Source organism: Cantharellus anzutake (genome assembly GCF_015039405.1).
Source record: "Cantharellus anzutake strain C23 chromosome Unknown EI90scaffold_196, whole genome shotgun sequence".
Taxonomy (NCBI): domain Eukaryota; kingdom Fungi; phylum Basidiomycota; class Agaricomycetes; order Cantharellales; family Hydnaceae; genus Cantharellus; species Cantharellus anzutake.
Window position 1 is genome coordinate 32,291 of NW_024067146.1, and position 7,163 is coordinate 39,453.

Consider the following 7,163-nt stretch of genomic DNA (forward strand, 5'->3'; position numbering starts at 1 on the left):
CGTGAAACCCGGGGTATTCGCAAGAAATCAGCTCGTGTCGTCAAGCAACTTACCCCACAGTCATGGACGACCTTCAAATGGGAAGGAACCCGATCTTTCGTTGGATACGTTGCCGTCGTGTCGCTTCTCACAACGTTCCTCGTTGCGGAGCTGAACGTCTTCTATTTGAAAGCGTTACTATGGATGGGTCCCGAACATAAATTCGTTATTGCAAGGCTAGCGGGCATGTTTTTGTGTGCATTGCCTGCTACGAGGGAGCTATACCAGTATCTCCATGAAACTCAGTGAGTAATTCCGAGTCGTAACAGCACCACAGGATCTCGTAATTTCTGTATCTTTGCAACTCGCTTCCAGGAGGGTCGTGCGGATGGGCCAGCATGCATGGTTATTGCTCGCCACGGTGCTAACTGAGTTGTTGATCATCGTCAAGTTCGGTCGTGGACAGTTCCCTGAGCCTTTCCCGACTCCCGTCAAAGTCTTCTTTGCCTCTCTTGTTTTCTTCCTCATTGCTTACCCTTCCATCAAGGTAACGTAGCTTCGCTGATTTAACCCCTTATCTTCCTAACATTGACCTTGCTCTGATTCTCCCACATACACAGTTCGGTATCCCTGCCGTGAGGCGCACGGCTAAGCAGAGTATCCAGCCTCTTCAAACAAAGGCAAAGGATCATGACGCTAAGAATGACTGATCGCTTCCACGGTCTTTTGAAGCGATTGAGACTCTCGTTCCAACAATTTGTACTGGTGATGATTGCCACCGACAGCCATACTGTGCATTCTGTAGCCCCGTTCTTCTTCCCTTGCTATTTTACTTCTAGTCGTATCCTAATCATGGTCCATTTACTTTCTTACCCACGCAAGATCCCTTATCATGCACACCCTTCTACCGCTTCTGCGAACGGGCTTTCTCACAACTAATTCACGTAGCGTGATCTTCGATCCACCTAATACGATAATCGTTCCGTCAGAAATAGGCCGGGTTCACTCGTTCCTCAATGGGTATTCGAATAATCACAGGCGAGAGAGCCGCCCTGGTCGCAAGCCCAACAAAATGTTGCGTTCATCTCATAGTGGGTTGTACGAGTGATAGCCTCCGACTCGTACCTGATTACACTATGGGAGGGGAAAAGCTATCGTATTGTTAGTTCATCTGGGGTCATCACCGAAGAGAGATAGGAACGACGGTCGATGGTGAGTTTGATGGTCCTGGAAGAACCTCCGTGTCACCTTGGGCAAGAAGGCTTCTATGACTTGGTCCCCTACATTGTAGTGCGTCTCAATACTTCGACCGCCATCGTGTGCACCGCCGAGTTAATACTCCGAAACCAAGATGGAATGGTATAAAGAGTCTACTTTGTGTGCTTCGATAGCGACAGGGTGTAGCTGCTTGAATGGCCGTGAAATGTCTGGAAATGTCTACCAATGAACGATCTGCTCGGCATCAGTCTAGCCTGAAGCCCGAGACAGACATCGCAGCCGGTACGCGAAGAGATGCCCTCAGAATAAAGAACCAGGATGCAATTCTACGGAGCCGATGCAGACATTATTCTTGAAACACACATTCGGCGTTTTTCGTCATAGATACTAGCGATTTGGTTCGAGTTTCTGCTTCAATCGAAACCCCTTAGTCGACAGCAAAATTAGAACTGCTTCGGATATACAGCTCTGAGCGCGACGCTAGCAGAATAGCGACTGGAGTAGATGACTGGCAGCTGAGCCAACCACTAGCCACACATAGTGCTGCCTTGTCAAGAACGGCATTGGAGATTCGAACTAGTGTACAAACGATCCGTCATAACAAGTTGCACAATCATATGACGACGGCTCGGTAGCACCTGCTTTACTGTGAAAGCTCCACTACTAAGTCTCCTTGGCTCAAGCTGTCACCCTCGTTCACTAGCACTCGCTTGACATGGCCAGAGACCGGTGCAGAGACAGCGCTCTCCATCTGATGAATCGTTTTCCATCAGCAGGTACTCGAGAGCTCAGAAATGAGTGGTATACCTTCATAGCGCTCTGGACGCATAGTACGTCGCCTTTCATGACTTGCTGTCCTTCCTTCACGCGGACTTCAACAACCACACCCGCCATTGGTGCACCAACAGAGCCAGGGTCTGCCGTGGCTTTCTCGCGGCGAACTGTTTCGATTGCAGCAGAATGATCCTCGACTGCAACTGCGCGAGACTGGAGACAAGTTGTTTGAATGGTGTGATAATTAGGCAGGCTTCATAGGTTCGCGCACCTCCCCGTTAACCTCAAACCAGATATCTCGAGTCCCTTTGTTCTCGTCAACGGCTCCAATAGCCAGGAGCTTGACGATTAACATTTTTCCTTTTTCGATAGAGACGTGCATTTCTTCCCCAACTTTTGGCTTGGACAAGAAGAAGCGGGTCGGGACGACACTGAAAGGAAGGTGGTGAATTACGACCCACTGGAAACCATTGTTGCGACATGCCTCAAATCGCCGTATTTCCCGACAAATCCTTGGAACTCTTCGAACACCTTGATAATTATTCCTCAGTCAGGTGCAGAGTAAAGAAGGTCCCTACTGACTGACCTTGGGGAACATTATGTACGACGTCACATCGGTATCCGTGATATGTTTTCCAAACTTGGCACGCAAATCGCCTTTCACTTTGCGGAAATCAATAGGTGCCATGGTGGCTCCGGGGCGCCCGTCGATTCGAGGCTTGTTGCGAATAATCTGTGTCCGTAGTGGTTCAGGGAAGCCACCAACTGGCTGTCCGAGATAACCCTGGAAAAACTCGACGACGGATGAAGGGAAGTCAAGGGTTTCGGCCTTCGCAATGACGTCCTCTTTCGAGTATGAGTTTGACACCATCCATTGAGCCAAGTCGCCTACGACTTTGGAAGATGGCGTCACCTGTGGGGCCATTCAGCCAAATCCATCACACGTTCCTATCACTTACCTTAATGATATCCCCGCACTGCAAAAGTTATTGACCAATAAGCCCCTCTGTTATCGAGCAGCAGTTTATCAATGCGTACCAGCTGGTTGGCTTCGATGTACCTCTTCTTAATTTCACTCCATTTCGTGCCGAGTCCCAGCTGGGATGCTTGGAACTGTCCATCACCACAAGATTCAGCCCCGAAACTCACTGCACGCGATTGTCGAATGCCTTACCATGAGATTGGTGTATTGTCCACCAGGCATTTCGTGATCGAACACACTGGAGTCGGAAGCGCGCACCGGAGCCTCGAAGCAGCTGTACTGTAGACGCACTTGACTCCAATACAAGTTAAGTGCCTGAATATCCTCATATTTGATACCCGTTCCAACTCCAGTGTGCTCGAGTGCGTTGCATATGGCTCCCATAGCCGGCTGGGAGGTAATACCAGACATGCCTAATTTAACACAGTAAGTGACAGAAAAGCCATGAGACTAATGCTGCCTCACTATCGATAGCCACGTCAACAACGTCTGCTCCTGCTTGGGCGGCGGCGAGCATGCTTGAGACAGCAATACCAGCGGTGTCGTGAGAGTGGACGTGGATAGGGAGGTCAGGATACTTCTCACGAATAGCCCCAATGAGCCTACGAGAGTGAAACTTTGCTTCCAGAAGTCATTGCGAAAGTAGAAACACCTACATGGTCGCCGCCTTGGGCTTCAGCAGCCCTGCCATATCTTTGATACCGAGAACATGAATTCCCTCGGTCACTAACTGATCAACAAAGTTCAAATAGTACTCCAAAGTATACTTAGTCCTTTTCGGATTGGCAACGTCGCCACTGTAGCAAACAACAGCTTCCACCACGCCACCAGCCTTCTTTGCGGCATCAATACCGAGCCTCATCTGGTTTGGGGTGGATCAGGATATATGCAGCGGCATTAAATACAGAACAGCCTACGTTTTCTGTAAGACCAATGTTAAAAGCGTAGTAAGGGATTAGGTGAAGATGGAACTTACCAAAATAGTTGAGAGCGTCAAAGATACGGAAGATGTCCAATCCGTTGTCAACCGCTTTTTTGGAAAAGTCATAGATGGCATTATCTCTAAGCATGGACGTTTCAAACCCAACCACCGCGCTAGCGGGATATGCACTCACGGATAGCTAGTATACCCAACGGCATTCGCACCACGAATCAAAGCCTGGAAGGGAATGTTGGGAACAAGTTTTCGGAGAGCGCGCTGCAGATCAAGTTAGCCCCAGCACGTTCGACATGAAATCCAGCACATACCAATCGGTCCCAAGGATCCTCATACAGGAAGCGCATGGCAACGTCGAATGTCGCTCCTCCCCAGCATTCCAAACTGTAGGCATTTGCAAGAGCATAGCTCGTCTCTCTCGCAATATTGGCCATATCGATCGTCCTCATTCGAGTCGCAAGCAAGGATTGATGGGCATCACGCCATGTGGTGTCCATGATCAACACACCGGGGTAATCGCGCACGGCTTTAGCAAAAGCGGCCGGGCCGTGCTCAAGTATAATGCTCCGCCACCCTTGTTCACAGGGGAAGGAGGCATCAAGTGGTGGCCCACTTGGATCTTCGCGATTGACAAATTTCGGAATGACAACCTCATCGGTGAGTGCGGGTTCTCCCTGGGAATATGTTCAATCACTATTAATTTACCTGCGGAAAGTAGATGCACATACCAATTGTCCTTTGATACTGCTGCCATTAACGAGAAGGTCTCCAAGATAAGCCAATAATTTCTGGGCGCGGTTTTGAGTTTGCACTAGTTTGAACAAGTCTGGAGTGTCATCGATGAACTGGATGCAGGATAATTAGGGATACTGCATTCTCTGGCTAGGGAAAAACGCACGGTAGTCCAGGTTTTACCATGAATGAAAACATCATGGGTGAGTAGCCGGAACAAGAACGGAATATTGGTCTGCAAAACCGTGAGGATGATATTTGAGCGACTTCCATCACAACGAGTACCTTGACACCACGAATGCGGAATTCCACTAAAGCGCGCAGCATCTTTCGGCGGGCTATCTCATATGTCGTTCCGCTGACGGAAACCTTGACCAGCAAGCTGTCGTAGTGAGGCTAGATACGTTCACGCAAAAAGATCAATCTCCATCAGAAGAATGCAGATCCACCAACTGCGCTCACAGTTATTTGCGCACCAGCAAACCCCGAACTAGCGTCAAGACGGACACCGTTTCCTCCTGCACTGCGGTAAACCTCGATCTTCCCAGTGTCAGGCTGGAAGTTGGTGGCAGGGTCTTCTGTGGTGACACGACATTGGATGGCAAAGCCTCGCTTAGTGATGGCGTCTTGGGTAAGGCCCAGTTGGGGGAGGGTCCCACCGGCGGCGATCTGAATTTGGGCTGAAACGATGTCGATTCCGGTGATTTCCTCTATTAGGATTTAGTAAGAAAATCAGAAAGATGGAAGAATGGTCATTACCAGTGATGGTATGTTCCACTTGAATACGAGGGTTGATCTCAATAAAATAATGACGCCCCTGTTGGTCAACGAGGAATTCAGCAGTACCAGCGTTTCTGTACGCAACACTCTTCGCCAGCTTAATGGCATCAGCCAGGATGGCTGAGCGGGTGTGTTCAGGAAGGTGTGTGGCCGGAGCGACTTCGACTACCTTCTGATGTCTTCGCTGAACAGAACAGTCACGCTCGAAGAGATGCACGACGTTCCCTTCCCCATCAGCAAGGAGCTGAACTTCGATGTGGCGTGGACGCTCCAGGAAACGTTCAATAAAGACGGTTCCATCTCCGAATGCGGACCTGGCTTCGCTGACAGCTCTGCTGAAAGAATCTGGGAACTCGCTCTTCTCACGTACGACGCGCATTCCGCGACCCCCACCTCCCATGGCAGCCTTGATAATGACTAGGGAAGTGCGGTCACAATCAACGAATAAAGGAGCAAGGTTGGATAATACAGACCTGGGTATCCATGCTTTTCGACAAATGCCCAGCCTTCCTCCACATTTCCTATCGGACCTGGGGAACCTGGAACAACGGGTACGCCAATTTGAACAGCTAAAAACACACTATTTGAAGGGGAACTCGAGGAGTCGAGGACTGTGTTCCATACCAATGGCCCGAGCCTTGGTCTTGTCTCCGAGGCTGTCAATGACTTCGGGTGACGGACCGACGAAAACTATTCCGGCCTCCTCAACCAGACGAGCAAAATTGGCATTCTCACTTAGGAAACCATACCTGTATCACAAACGTTAATAAAGGGCCGGGAGCCGTGCAGCTTCGCGACAGGGAAGCGAAATCAGGAACATACCCTGGATGGATCATATCCACTCCATGTTCGAGCGCAATCCTTATAATGTCTTCTTGCGCGAGATATGCAGCAACAGGGGTCAATCCTGCACCAACCTGGTATGCTTCGTCGGCCTAAAATCCGCGTGGACGAAGTATTTCAGATCCCCAAACAAAATAAGTCACAAGCGGCCGCTTAGGAAGTGTGGGAGGATTACGTAGCACATACCTTTTGACGATGGGCTGATAGTCTGTCCTCAATAGAATAGATAGCTACGGTGTGCATCGCCAATTCATGGGCAGTTCGGAACACACGGATGGCGATTTCCTGCGTAGTGTCACCATCGAGATGTCCGCGCTTGAAAAATAGTACGTACGCCTCGATTTGCAACCAGAATCTTTGTCAATGGACCATGATGGCCAGCTACGCGCCGACGAATCGTCTGGATCGAATGGATTGGAGTGCTTGGGATACTGGCACTTCCTGGACCTGGGCTCTGGCCACGATTAGGATTCAATGCCATGGTCGTGTCTGGATCCTTCTTTCAGCTGATGGGTGCAGTGGCTCGAAATCTGCCTGCAAGGGGCGTTGCAGACGAAAGGATCGGGTTCTTTATCGCGAACCATTATAATGGGTAATTGCATCCGGCATATCAGCCTCCAAAACCACCTGAAGGTGGCAGTGTTGCCTTCGGCTCCACAGAGCCGGCAAACGCTGGAGAAAACCGAATGGTTTTTTTCGTCCGATGTTAAGCACCATGAGGACAAGACTAAGAATTTGTCAAATACAACCGAGCGAAAAAGACGTTGACGTAAAGCAACATGATTAACCGCAGGTACTTGCCAGGGGCGGTGCCGGGTTCGAGATAAGCACGTGTGGTTGTCCATTTTGGACAATCACATGACCTGCCTGGTCATTCATCCAAATCGGGCGCGCTGCACTTGGCTGTAAGACCCAAGA